The following is a 13,699-nucleotide window of genomic DNA, read 5'->3' as shown; positions in this document are numbered from 1 at the left end:
TTCTCTCCCTTCCTATGTCTCTGCCTCTATCTGTATGTGTGTGTCATGAATAAATAAATAAAATCTTTTTTAAAAAATTATGTACATTCATGGAATGGATACATCAGTTCCACTACAATATAACATATACATTCCTAAAAATCACCATGCTGTATAAACTGCATGATAAAAACCACAAAGCATCAGGAAAATGGGGTTAAGGACACAACATTCAAAAATGTGACATAAAAAAAGGTAATCTAATAAAAATAGTAGCACAATTTTACACATTAAATGGTAATGAAGGGATCCCTGGGTGGCACAGTGGTTTAGCGCCTGCTTTTGGCCCAGGGCGCGATCCTGGAGACCCGGGATCGAATCCCACGTCGGGCTCCCGGTGCATGGAGCCTGCTTCTCCCTCTGCCTAGGTCTCTGCCTCTCTCTCTCTCTCTCTCTCTCTCTCTGTGTGTGTGTGTGTGACTATCATAAATAAATAAAAAATAAAAATAAAAAAATAATAAATGGTAATGAAATACATAAATGCTACAATAAATATGGCAGTTCACCTTGAAAAAGACCTCAAGTTTGCCTGGCAATGTGGGCACTAAAAGGTTACAGCTTGTATGTTACCATGAAGTGACAGAAAGAGGTAATCTGAAATCAAAATTTTAGTGCCAGGGCAGTCTGGGTGGCTCAGCGGTTTAGTGGGTGGCTCGGAGGTTTAGCGCCGCCTTCAGCCCAGGGTGTGATCCTGGAGTCCTGGGATCGAGTCCCACATCGGGCTCCTTGCATGGCGCCTGCTTCTCCCTCTGCTTATGTCTCTGCCTCTCTCTCTCTCTCTCTCTCTCATGAATAAATAAAATCTTTTTTAAAAATTATTAAAAAAAGTTGTAGCACCAGATGTGGCTCATAAGAGAGAAGTAAGCTGAGGTAGGTAGAATGATAGCTGCCAGGCGTGTGCAGCTGTGTAGTCCTTTCTGTGGCTCAGTTCAGCAAAGTGCAGTTTTCTGCATTCACCTAACATTTCTTGCAGACAAAATCTTATAAGCAAATGTGAAATTCACATTATACTCAAATAGTCCCCTAATAGATTAACTGCACTAGAACAAATTCATGTTTTCTTAAAGCAATACTGACTGTACTACTGTAATCTGTAATGCAGCCATGATAAGGAATGTGCTGATATGATAAATAAAATCTTTAAAAAAAAAAATGGGACGCCTAGGTGGCTCAGCAGTTTAGCACCTGCCTTTGTTTTTTTTGTTTTGTTTTTTTTTTTTAAATGTATTTATTTATTCAGAGAGAGTAAAAGAGAGGCAGACACAGACAGAGAGAGAGGCAGGCTCCATGCAGGGAGCCCGACGTGGGACTCGATCCCAGGTCTCCAGGATCACACCCCAGGCTGCAGGCGGCACTAAACCGCTGCGCCACCGGGGCTGCCCTAGCACCTGCCTTTGGCCCAGGGTGTGATCCTGGGGTCCCGGAATCGAGTCGCACAACAGGTTCCCTGCAATAGAGCCTGCTTCTCCCTCTGCCTGTGTCTCTGCCTCTCTCTCTCTCTCATGAATAAATAAAATTAAAAAAAAAAAAAGAATGTGCTGATATGAAAGTACCTCCAAATTAAACTGTGAAATGAAAACAAGCAAGGTGCAGAATAATATGTATATTTTGATTCCTTCTGTGTAAACTAGAGATGAAAAAAAATTTAAAAATTCTGGTATACGCTTGTCTAGGCCTAGAAGAAAAGATTAAAAAATGATTAACAATCGTTGCTCTTGGGTAGTGATTTTGCCTTTTATGTTATTCCTGACTACAACATTTGAACTTTCTAAAACATGTTCATGCATTACTTTTGGGAGGAAAATGTCAAAAGGACTAATCTGTGAGATGGAATATAGTTTTACCCTGCTATCTTAAAGTGCAGCATTCCTACAAAAACTTTCCTAACTTGAAATGGTGTATCCCCTACTTTCTGAAATTTCACATTACACTACCTCACTTTTTCAAAAGACTTATATCAGTACCTGTTTTCCTTAATTCAAAATCGGAAGAGGATTTTTGCTCTTATGCAAAAGCTATGAGCATCTTTCTTTATAAAACCAAAGTGGCATAATATGAACTTTCAGAAAGCGGGGGATACCTATATAGAGGTCTTTATGTCTGTTTTCTTCTTCACTAAATGTTCACAAGAACACAACTACATAGTGTGGAACAACAAACTCTCATACATTGCTGTTGGGAATATAAAGTGGTACAACCACTTTGAGTACTACTTTGGAAAACAGTTTGGCAGTGTCTTAAAAAGTTAAAGATACCCTACAACATGACCCAGCCATTCCATTCCTATATATCTACCCAAAAGAAATAAAAGCATATGTCCTTACAAAAACTTGTAAGCACATGTTCACAACAACTTTATCTGCAGTAGTCAAAAACCAGAAATAATCTAAATGTCCATTAACAGGTGAATGGATAAACAAATTGTAATATATCCATGCATACAATATTCATCAATAAAAAGGAATGAACTGATACATGGAGCAACATGAATTAATCTCAAAACAATGCTGAGTGAAAGAAGCCAGTTTACGTATATACTATAATCATTCCATTTATATAAAATGCAAACTAGTCTACATTGACAGAAAGCTCATACAGGTTGCCAGAGGAAGGACAATGACAGGAAGAGGGAGAAGGATTAAAAGGGGCATAAGAAAAATTTGTGGGATGTTTACTATTTTGATTGTGGTGATGGTTTCATAGGTGTATAAATCTGTTGAAACTTCTGAAATTGCCTACTTTGTGGAGTTTGTAGATGCCAACTGTACCTCAATGACACTGTTTAAAAACACACACAAGGGCAGTCCCGGTGGCTCAGAGGTTTAGCACCTGCCTTTCGCCCAGGGCGTGATCCTGGAGACTCGGGATCGAGTCCCACGTCGGGCTTCCCACATGGAGCCTGCTTCTCCCTCTGCCTGTGTCTCTGCTTCTCTCTGTCTCTCAAGAATAAATAAATAAACACACACACACACAACTGGGGCACCTGGGTGGCTCAGTTGGTTGAGCATCTGACTCTTGGTTTCGGTTCAGGTTGTGATCTAAGGGTCCTGAGATCGAGTCCCGCACTGGCTCTGCACTCAGCACGGAGTCAGCTGGCAATTCTCCCTCCCTCTTTACCATTCTCCCCTGATCCCTGCATGCTCAGGCTCTCTCTCTGTCTCTCTCTCTCCCTCTAATAAATAAAATCTTTAAAAATAACACACACACCCCCATTGAATAGTCTGCACAAAAAACATATAAAGAATACACAATAGGAACTCTCATACTTGTTGGTGGAAATGTAAAATGGCGCAGCTGCTGCGGAAAAGCTTGGCAGTTCCTTAAAAAGTTAAACAGAATCAGGGTGCCTGACTGGCTCTGAGGGAAGAGCTTGAAATTCTTGATATCAGGATTCTGAGTTTACTAAACCCTGAGTTGGGTGTAGAGATTACAAACAAAACAAAACAAAAAACCCAGACTAAACTTAAAAAAAAAAAAAAAGTTAAACCAATTTACTATATGACCTAGCCATTCTACTCCTAGGTATATATCCAAGAGAACTAAGATGATATGTCAACATAAAAACTTACATGTAAATGTTCATTTAACAGTATTACTCACCATAGCGGAAAAGTATAAACAATCACCAACTGATGACTAGACAAAATGTGACATATTCATACAAGAGATTATTATTAAGTGATAAAAACTAGGTACTGGGCAGCCCCGGTGGCACAGCGGTTTGGCGCCGCCTGCAGCCCGGGGTATGATCCTGGAGACCCAGGATCGAGTTCCACATGGGGCTCCCTGCATGGAGCCTGGTTCTTCCTCTGCCTGTGTCTCTGCCTCTCTCTCGCTCTCTGTTTCTCTCATGAATAAATAAATAAAATCTTTAAAAAATAATAATAAATTAAAAAAAAAGAAAAAAAAAACTAGGTACTAACACATGCTACACAACAGGTGGACTGAATACAGCATGCTAACTGAAAGAAACCAGATACTAAAGGCCACATGTTATTTGATTCACAATTATATGAAATGTACTTGCAAATCCACAGACACAAAAAGTGGCTGCCGAGGGACAGGGGGAACCAGAACTGACTGTTAACAGGTATGGGGTTTCTTTCTGGGGTGATGGAAATATTTTGGAATTAGATGGTAGAAATGGTTGCATAACCTTGTAAATATACTAAAACCCACAGAATTATACACTTTAGAATGATGAATTTTACATTATGCAAATTAATCTCAATTTTAAAAAGTAAACACACTCTTGGAGTGCCTAGGTGCCATAGCTGGTTGAGCATCGGACTCTCGGTTTCGGGTGGAGTGGTGATCTCAGGGTCATGAGATTGAGCCGCACTGTGGGTCAGCGATCAACAGAGAGTCTGTTTAAGACTCATTCTCGGGGATCCCTGGGTGGCTCAGCGGTTTCGCGCCTGCCTTTGGCCCAGGGCGCGATCCTGGAGTCCCGGGATTGAGTCCCACGTAGGGCTCCTGGCATGGAGCCTGCTTCTCCCTCTGCCTGTGTCTCTGCCTCTCTCTATGTCTATCATAAATAAATAAAAATAAATCTTAAAAAAAAAAAAGACTCCCTCTCCCTCTCACCCCTGGCACTAGTGCTCACATACTCTCTAAGATTTTAAATAAATAAATCTCAAAACAAACAAACAAACAAACAAAAAAGCATACACACTCTAGGGGAACCTGGGAAGCACAGTCCGTTGGGCATCTGACTCTTGGTTTCTGCTGGAGCCATGATCTCTGGGTCTTGGGATGGGGTCCTGTGTCAGTGTGCTCGGGTTTCTGTCTCTCTCCCTCTCCCTCTCACTGCTTATGCATGCATACACATTCTCTCTCATATAAATACACAAATCTTAAAAAAATAGTACACACACTCTCAAACTATTTTTTTTAAGATTTTATTCCTTTATTTTAGAGAGAGTGAGTCTGACAGCATGAGTAATAGGGGCAGGGGAAGAGGGAGAGAGAATCTCAATCTCCATGCTAAGTGAATGTAGAGCTGGACGCAGGGCTTGATTCTAGGACCCTGAGATCATGACCTGAGCAGAAACCAAAGGTCAGACGCTTAACCCCTCTGAGCCATCCAGATGCCCCTCAAACTAATTTTTAAGAAACAAAATAGGTAACAATCACCAATGTAGCCACATAACTAAATGAATAAACATACAAATAAAGCTGAAGCGCCCCTTGGCATTCTCCTCACCTCCTTCACTATCAACACATAACAGGTCTCCTCCCACACACACACACTCATAGCTCATTATTCAGATAAACAGAATAAACAATCCCTGGCTGGAGAACTAGTTCTTCTACCTCTCCGTCTACAGTCATCAAAGTTCGCATGCCTGAACACAATTACCTTTCAACGGATTCGTATTTCACCTCTACCTTCTCTCTTGCTTACTGAAATGCTATTCATTCATCTTTCAAAAACCAAATCAAATTCCAACTCATCCACGAAGTGCTCTCCATTCTTCAAAACTTCTTCCAACTGACAGAACAGATGTTATAGACACAATTCATAAGTCTTCTATGAGGGAAAAATGCACTGACTCTCACCCTCTATTCAGTAGCAGTGTGAAAAATAGGGTAAGAGGGGCAGGATTAAAGGTAGGGAGATGGGGGTGAATTCAAGGATTGGCAGTGAAAATTCAAATACAAATCTCTGGTTAAATAAGAAGAAAATCCTCTTTATCAGAATCTATCCTAAGAAGTTGCTCTCAACTTGTCATATGTGGGCTGCACTTACAGATCTACAATTAGCTTTCCTCTTCCTATATATTTTATAATACATGACTGGAAGCAGTCTATAGCAAATTATAGTGTATCCAATGAATGAATATGAAGACATTTTAATACGGAGGGATATGATTTTATATGTGGAAAACTAAAGATCCCACAAAAAAAATCTGTAGAAATAAATGAATTCAGCAAAGTAGCAAGATAGTCAACACACAAAAATCAGTTGCATTTCTATACACAGTGAAAAATCTGAAAAGAAAATTCAAAAACAGTTCCATTTATAATAGCATCAATGAATAAAATACAGTTGACCTTTCTTTTTTTTTTTTAAGATTTTATTTATTCATTCATGAGAGGCACAGAGAAGAGAGGCAGAGACACAGGCAGAAGGAGAAGCAGGCTCCACGCAGGGAGCCAGACCCGACACAGGACTCGATCCTAGGTCTCCAGGATCATGCCCCGGGCCGAAGGCGGCACCAACCGCGAGGCAGAGGCACTGGGGCTGCCCACAGTTGACCTTTCAACAATGCAGGAATTGGGGGCACCAACTACCCACAGTCAAACATCTATGTATAACCTTTGACTCCCCCAAAACTTAACTACTAATAGCCTCTGTTGACCAGAAGCTTTACCAATAATAGAAACAATTAACAAATATTCTGTAGATTATATGTATTATATATTGTATTCTTACAATAAAATAAGGTAGAGAAAATATTAAGAAAATCATGAAGAGTAAATACATTTACACTACTGCATCAAAAAATTCTGCATATTGGGATCCCTGGGTGGCACAGTGGTTTAGCACCTGCCTTCGGCCCAAGGCATAATCCTGGGGTCCCGGGATCAAGTCCCACATCGGGCACCCTGCATGGAGCCTGCTTCTGCCTTTGCCTGTGTCTCTGCCTCTCTGTCTCTCATGAATAAATAAATAAAATCTTAAAAAAAAAATCTGCATATTAAATGTTTCCACACAATTCAAACCTGTGTGGTTCAAGGGTCAACTGCACTTGGGAAGTAACTTAACCAAAGAGGTCAAAGACCTATACAATGAAAACTACAAAACACTGCTGAAAGAAATTAAAAACAGTATAACTAAATGGAAACACATCTCATATTAACAGAGTGGAAAATACTGTTTAAAAGTCAGTACTACCCAAAGCCATCTATAGATTTGATGCAATCCCTACCACAATTCCAATGACATTTTTTCATAGAAACAGAAAAACTCATCCTAAAATTCTTATAGAATTTCAAAGGACCCTAACCAAAACAATCTTGAAAATGAACAAAACTGAAGGACTCATACTCCCTGATTTCAAAAGGTACTAGACATTACAGTAATCAAAACAGCGTGGTACTGCTGCCATGAACAGAAATATACAGACCGGTGGAACAGAATAGAGCCCAGAAATAAAGCTTTGCACAGATGGCCAAGTTATTTTTGACAAGGGTGTCAAAACTATTCAATTAAGAAAGGACAGGGATGCCTGGGTGGCTCAGCGGTTGAGCATCTGCCTTTGGCTCAGGATGTGATCCCGGAGTCCCAGGATCAAGTCCCACATCGGGCTTCCTGCATGGAGCCTGCTCCTCCCTCTGTCTATGTTTCTGCCTTCCTCTGTGTGTCTCTCATGAATAAATAATTAAAATCTTAAAAAAAAGAAAAGAAAGGACAGTTTTGGGGAGGCCTGGGTGGCCCAGCAGTTTAACTCCTGCCTTCCGCCCAGGGCGTGATCCTGGAGTCCTGGGATGCAGTCTCAAATCAGGCTCCCTGCGTGGAGCCTGCTTCTTTCTCTGCCTATGTCTCTCATGAATAAATAAATAAAATCTTTAAAAAAAAGTTTTTTCAACAAATGATGCTGGAAAATTGAATATCTACATGCAAAAGAATGAAGCTGGATTCTTACCTAACAACATTTACAAAAATTAACTCAAAATGTACCAAAGACTTAAATGTAAGACTGAAAATAATAAAACTCTTAAAAGCTTGACAACATTTGATTTACAAAGATTTCTTAGATATGACACCAAATGCATTGGTAATAAAAATAAATTGGACATCATGACAATTTTAAAATTTTGTGCATCAAAAGATACTATCAACAGTAAAAATGCAACTCACAAGAGAAAATATTTGCAAATCATATTCAATAAGGGATTCATACCCAGAACATAGAGAACTCCTAAAACTCAAAGCAACCAAAAAATCTGACTCAAAGTAGGCAAAATATTTAAATAAACATTTCTCCAATGATATATAAATGACCAAATAAGCTCAACATCACTAATATTAGGGAAGTACAAATCAAAACCACAGTGAGGGGCGCCTGGGTGGCTCAGTCGGTTAAGCATCTGCCTCAGGTCATGACCCTCAGGCTGAGCCCCATGTCGGGCTCCCGGCTTAGCAGGGAGTCTGCTTCTCCTTCTCCCACTGCCCCCACCTCTGCTCATGCGTGCTCTCTCTCTCTCCCTCTCAAATAAATAAAATCTTTCAAAAAAAAAAAAAAACCCACACAGGGAGATTATAACCTCACACCCTTTAGGATGTCTATCAAAAAAAGAAAGAATCAGAAAACAAGTGGTGAGGACGTGAAGAAACTGGAACCTTTGTACAATGTTGGAGGGAATACATGTGCAAGCCACTATGGCAAACAGTGGCAGTTCCTCAAAAAACTAAAAACAGATTTACTGTACGATCTAACAATTCTACTTCTAAATCCATATATACTGAAAATACTAAAAGCAGGAACTTGAAGAGGTATCTGTACACCCACGTTCTTAGCAGCATTCTATACAATAGCCAGAAGATGGGAACAACCCAAGTATTCATCAACAGATGAATGGGTAAACAAAATGTGATATATACATACACTGGAATATTATTAAGCCTTAAAAAGGAAGGAAAGTTCTTTACTCAAAGAATACAAAAACACTAATTCAAAGGGATACATGTGCCCTTGTGTTTAGGGCATTATTTATAATAGCCAAAATACAGAAGCAGCCCAAGTGTTCACTGATCAATGAATGGATAAAGATGTGGCATATATACACAATGGAATTTATGTAGCCATTTAAAAGAATGAAATCTTGCCATTTGCAACCACATGGATGGAGCTAGAGAGTATAATACCAAGTGAAATAAGTCAGTCAGAGAAAGACAAATACTGTATGATTTCACTGATATGTGGAATTTAGGAAATAAATGAGCAAAGGGGAGAAGAGACACAAACCAAGAAACAGACTCTTAATTACAGAGAACAAACTGGTTACCAGAAGAGAGGTGGGGGGATGGGTGAAATAGGTAAGTGCACTTGTGATCAGCACAGGGTAATGTATGAAAATGTTGAATCACTATATTGTACCCCTGAAACTAATATAACACTGTATGTAACTGGAATTAAAATTAAAACTTAAAAAAAAATTTTAAGAAGGAAATCCTGACACATGCTACAACATGGATATGATCTTTGAAGATATTATACCAAGTGAAATAAACTCGTCAGAAAATGACAAATACTGGGATGCCTGGGTGGCTCAGTGGTTGAGCATCTGCCTTCCGCTCAGAAGGCAGGGTCCCAGGATCGAGTCCCGTGTCGGGCTCCCTGCATGGAGCCTGCTTCTCCCTCTGCCTGTGTCTCTGCCTCTCTGTGTCTCTCTCATGAATAAATAAATAAAATCTTAAAAAAAAAAAAAAGAAAATGACAAATACTGTATGATTCTACTTATATGAGGTACTTAATGTAGTCAAAATCAATCATAGAGACAGAAAGAACGGTGGTTGCTGGGGACTAGGAGAAAGGGGGAATAGGGAGTTGTTTAATGGGCATAGATTTTCAATTTTATAAGATGAAAAGAGTGACCAAAACGGATGGTGGTCATGGTTGCACAATGTACAAATGTATGCTACAAATGCTACAAATACAATGCTACAAATGTATCTAATACCACTGAACTGCACTCTTAAAAATCATTAAGGTGCTAAATTTTATGTGTATTCCACTCTAATTGGAAAAAAAAAAAAGCATATGTAGGAGTTAAATGTTAGGTATGGCTTTTCCATTAACCATGTCCTTCCTGATGGAGCATATGTTATAAACTCATTTACTCCCAGAAGGGAAAAATACTTAAGAGCAGAAGTTCTGCAAGCTCTATGTCAAACTACATGTTTTCAAGATCTAAAAGAACTCTTGATAATCAATTCCCAAAAGTGATAAACACAAAAAGATATACACAGGACAGATACAGAAAATCACCAATGGCAAATATATGTTAAAAAATGTTCAAACAACAACAACAAAAAAATGTTCAAACACTCTAGTAATCAATGAATGAAAAACTAAACAAGACACCATATTTCACCTACCAAATTTAGTTTGGGAGCAGATGGAAATAAGGCATCTCGAAAAAGGCCCAGGTTTTTCTAATCCACACTCATTATCTTCCCTTCCTCAAGCCCCAATCAATTAATTATTCCAATCCCGTTTCCATCTCCCACTTCTAGAACTCTGGATAATAATAACAATGACCAGAGGTGCCTGGCTGGTTCAGCTGGTGGTACATGAGACTCTTGATCTCCAGGTTTTAAGTTCAAGCCCCACGATGGGTGTAGAGATCACTAAAAATTTTTTAATCTTAAAAATAATTATACCAATGACAAAACCAACAACCTCCAAATCCAATTGAGCATCTCACTAAACATCTCAAAGTCAGGGATGGACATCCTCTATCCTCTCTGAACTTATTTTTCCTGGCTTCCATGACACCTTTTGGTCTTCTGCCTTTTTTCCCTACCTCATTGGCTGTTTCTTCCATTCTATGTTCCATCTTCTTCCCATACTGCAGCTCGAAGTATTAGCGATCAAGTGCCAATTTTCACTTCTCTATCTATATTCTTTCCCTTGGTGAACTCATGCAGTCCCATACCTTTCAATATCATCTATGTAATGAATTCCAAAGTTTTATCTAACAGCTCCTAGCTCTCTCTTCCATGAGCTCTAAACCTGCACATCCAATTTCCTCAATATACCAACTTCATAACTGATATACATCTCACATTTAATATACCCAAAACAGAACTCATGATTTTTCCCCCTTCAAGTTTCTCTTCCATTCTTCTCCCTCTCAGTAAATGTCACTATCTACCCATAGCTGCTCAAAACAACTACCAAAAAAAAAAGAGAGAATTCTCGGGGCATCTGATTAGCTCAGTCCGTAGAGGATGCAACTCTTGATCTCAGAGACCTGAGTTCAAGCCCCAGGATGGGAAGAGAGTTTAACTTAATTTTAAAAAAATATATAAAAGGGTGCTTGGGTGACCGAGTAGGTTAAACATTCGACTCTTGATTTCAGTTCAAGTCATGATCTAAGGGCCAAAAGATAGAGCCCCACTTCAGCTCCGTGCTCAGCAGAGTGTCTACTGGAGATTCTCTCTCTCTCCCCTCCCCACCCCTGCCCCTCCTCCTGCTCTCTAGGACTCAAGCAATCCTTCTCTCTCAAATAAATAAATCCTTAAAAATACATTAAAAAAAAGTAAAGAAGTCTCCTATTTCCTCACTAACCCACTCACAAGTCTTGTTCATTCTACAACCAAAATAACGTTTAAATCTCTGTACTCTTCATCTCGCTGCCACGGACCTAGTTCAAGGTCCCTGATCCTATAACTGATCTCCCCGCTCCCACATTCACCCTCTTCCTCTACAGAGCAGTCAGATTATGCTACCTGCCTTCTTAAAACCTTCAAAGGATTCGTATGAAAACTAAATTCCTAACCAGGGCATTATCTGCTCCACTATCTTTGAAAGAATATACAGAACCAAAAATACACAATATCTCGAGGCAGCAGAACTATGAATACTCTTCCTCATTTTGCTTGTCAATATTTCTTAATTTTTCTATGATGAATACTTGCTATTTGCTTATTAGGAAATAAAGGATACTGCCGAATACTGTATATTACATCTCGTGTTAACACCATAAGGAGAAAAGAGAATGGAAAATCGTAAGTAAACTCTAATTGCAACTGTTACAAGCTTAGATGAAAATACCAGCAAACACATACAGAACACTAAGAAAGAGGTGTCAGGGCCGTGGGATTATTGGTGATATTTTCCTCCTCTACTTTCTATTCTTTACCCCGATTACACTCGCGATAGAATACAAGGTTATGATATAAACCTCATTCATTGTCTTTTGCAATCTGGCCACAACCCACCAAACCAGCCTTTCTTCCAAGTCCTCACTTTCCCAAGCTCTCCGCTGTCACCCCGCACTGTGTCACGCCTCTGGTGCTTTTAACTGGAGCATATGCCTGGAAAATCCTCCAACCTTTCTAAATCCCACTCATCCTTCGCGAGGGAGGACCGTAAGGATGGCGACAGGTTGGAAGCAGATTCCGCGGTGCCTGTCGCTAAACCCACAACTTGCCGGTGCTGGAGCCAAATCTCGTCTCCAAGCGCATCACAGGCCGCCAAGCCCAACGTCCCGCGAGCTCCAGCCCCGGGGCTTCCAGGGACCCCCGCCGCCCTCGGAGAGCGCTGAGCCCCGAGGGAGCCCCGAGGAAGGACCCCACACACCCAGCTGCAGGCTCCCGCTCCCGAGACTCCCGCGACCGGCACACTCACCCGGCCTGCTCCTCGCGGCGCTCCGCTCCCCGCAGCCGCCGGCCCCCTCCCCCCGCGCCGCCGGGGCCGCGCGGCGGGCAGGGTGGGGGAGGGGAGCGCACGTGCCCGCGCCGCCCCCGCCCAGACAATGCCCGGGAGAGCGGAGCGCGCGCCCGGCCGGTCCGATCCCGCTCCCGCTCCCGCTCCCGCCAACACTCACCCTCTCCCGGGTCTCCGGCCGAAGCGCAGGGCCCGCCGGGCGCCGCGAGAGGGCACGAGGGAGGTGCGGGGGCGGGCGAAGCCCCGCGGAGCCGCCCCGCCACGAGGCCCCAGCGACCCCGGAGCCCGCGGAAGCACACGGCTCGGCGGAGCCCGCCCGTCCCTCTCAGCCTCGCACGTCAGCACCAGGGGCGGGGCGAGGCGCGCGTGCGCGGCGGCGGCGGCGGCGGCGGCGGCGGCGGCGGCGCGCGCGCGGCCCAGGGGGCGGGGCTTGCGGGGATGTGGGCGGGGCCGGGGTTCCAGCTGGTGCTGGGGCCGGTGCAGGGCTGGAGCTGGGGTTGGCGGCGGCCAGACTCTGATGGGGGCTGGTGCTGCCGCACTGCCTGGGGAGTCTGGATGCCCGTTCTGGCAGAGGCACCGTCATTTATCATATTCCTCCCTAGAAGATGGCGAGTTCCAGCCTCCAGTTTGACAGACCGACTATTCATTCTCCCAGCGTAGATGAACCTCCCACAGGTCTAAAACAGTCGTAATGATTTGTGTGTGTTTATCATCTTGTGCCAAGCTTTGTGTTAGGTGCTAGGGATACGGATAACAATAGTTATCACTAACCTATTATGCAGATGCAGAAATTGAGGCTCGGAAAGGTTGGGACTTCACTAGTTTATACAACTAGTGAGTGACAATCCCTCAAATCCTAAGTATCTTTTGAGCCCACCTTTCCCTTTCTTTCTTCCTGTAACATCCTGCCTGAGGCCTCATCATCTCTCTGCCCAAGACTGCTGCAGCTCTCCAGGGATCTGTCTCTGTCTTCCTTCAATCTGTTCAACTCACTGTGTAAAAATTTACCCCTGGAGCTGAGTAGTAGGTTTAGAGAGAGTTCACATAATTTTTTATACTATTTATGTCATCAAATTTTTGGATGTACTTAAATTTAATAAATTGTTCTAAAGAATTTAGCATGCACGCAAAAAGTATTTGTTGAAGTGTGCCTAGGTGGCTCAGTGGGTTGAGCGTCTGCCCTAGGCTCAGGTCATGATCCCAGAGTCCTGGGATGGAGTCCACTCCCTGCTCAGCAGGAAACCTGCTTCTCCCTC

General features: G+C 42.2%; 1 protein-coding gene across 2 annotated transcripts in view; it reads right to left on the bottom strand.

Annotated features, from left to right (window-relative positions):
* Positions 1 to 12,778, bottom strand: part of YEATS2 (YEATS domain containing 2) — a 113,382-nt gene extending 100,604 nt beyond the window's left edge. The window contains exon 1 of one of the 2 annotated variants that reach the window (XM_055308279.1): positions 12,604 to 12,778. The gene's annotated coding sequence lies outside the window, so the exon portion shown is untranslated. Of the gene's footprint in view, positions 1 to 12,404; positions 12,463 to 12,603 lie in introns of those variants that run through there. The other variant, XM_055308280.1, reaches the window with a different exon arrangement.
* Between the last annotated feature and the right edge of the window lie 921 nt (positions 12,779 to 13,699).

This window comes from Nyctereutes procyonoides, unplaced genomic scaffold (assembly GCF_905146905.1).
Source record: "Nyctereutes procyonoides isolate TBG_1078 unplaced genomic scaffold, NYPRO_anot_genome, whole genome shotgun sequence".
Classification (NCBI taxonomy): Eukaryota; Metazoa; Chordata; class Mammalia; order Carnivora; family Canidae; genus Nyctereutes; species Nyctereutes procyonoides.
This window is presented reverse-complemented; position numbering and strand designations above follow the sequence as displayed.